Raw genomic sequence first — 1,425 nt, forward strand, 5'->3', positions numbered from 1 at the left:
TGGGACGGGGACGGACAGGTGTCGCGATCTGATTGGCGCGGGCGGCGGTGGCGGACGTGTCCGGCTGCGGGCGGACGTGTCCGGCGGCGAGAGGTGGAAGAAGACTAGGGTTTGGACGAAAATTTCAGGGGAGGGGACTATTTTATAGGTAGAGGGAGCTAGGAGAGTCCAAATGAGGAGCGGTTTTCGGCAACGCGATCGTGATCGAACGACCGAGAGCATGGAGGGGAGTTTTCTGGGTTTCTGGGTTCTGGCTGCACACAAAAGAGGCCTTTACAGTTACCCGGTTAACCGTTGGAGTATCAAACGGACTCCAAATGGCACGAAACTTGACAGGCGGTCTACCGGTGCTATACCAAGGCCGCTTGGAAAACCTTGGGCCATTCCGAGAACGTTTAACACCCACTCACAACACGAGACAAAAGAGGGACGCCGGGGGACATAGGAGCGCAGGATTGCAAAACGGACAACGGGGAAAAAGCTCGGATGCATGAGACGAACACGTATGCAAAACGAAATGCACATGACGACATGATATGAAATGCAGATGATGGCATGGTAAAATGCAACACGCAAGGGACTGACATGGCAACGACGGCGAATAACTGGCGGACTCCTGGCGCATCGACTCCGGGGCGTTACATGGCGCAGGCCCAAATCCGTCGAAGATCAAGTCTCCGCGAATATCCGTCTTGTAGTTCAAGTTTCCGAACCTGACCTGGTGGCCGGGAGCGTAGCTGTCGATCTGCTCCAGATGGCCAAGCGAACTGGCCCGTAGTGCGAAGCCGCCAAACATGAAGATCTGTCCGCGGAGAAAAGTCTCCCCCTGGACCGTGTCGTTGACGATCGAAGGCGCCATCAAGCCCTGCAGCGATGACACATAGGAACTCTCAATGAAAGCACCAATGTCGATGTCAAAACTGGCGGATCTCGGGTAGGGGGTCCCGATCTGTGCGTCAAGGCTGATGGTAACAGGAAGCAAGGGACACGGATGTTTACCCAGGTTCGGGCCCTCTCGATGGAGGTAACACCCTACTTCCTGCTTGATAAATATTGAAGATATGGGTAGTACAAGAGTTGATCTACCAAGAGATCGGAGAGGCTAAACCCTAAGAGCTAGCCTATGATGGTATGATTGTAATTGTGATCGGCCTTCTAAGGACCAACCTCTCCGGTTTATATAGACACCGGAGAGGGTTAGGGTTTACATGGAGTCGGTTACAAGGAAGGAAACACAATATTCGGATCGCCAAGCTTGCCTTCCACACAAAGGAGAGTCCCATCCGGACACGGGCCGAAGTCTTGAGTCTTGTATCTTCACGCTTCAATAGTCCAGACGTTGTACATAGTCCGGCTGTCCGGATACCCCCTAATCCAGGACTCCCTCACCGCCCGTCAAATTTCGTTCCATTTGGAGGTCGTTTC

Source organism: Triticum dicoccoides, chromosome 3B (genome assembly GCF_002162155.2).
Source record: "Triticum dicoccoides isolate Atlit2015 ecotype Zavitan chromosome 3B, WEW_v2.0, whole genome shotgun sequence".
Lineage (NCBI taxonomy): Eukaryota > Viridiplantae > Streptophyta > Magnoliopsida > Poales > Poaceae > Triticum > Triticum dicoccoides.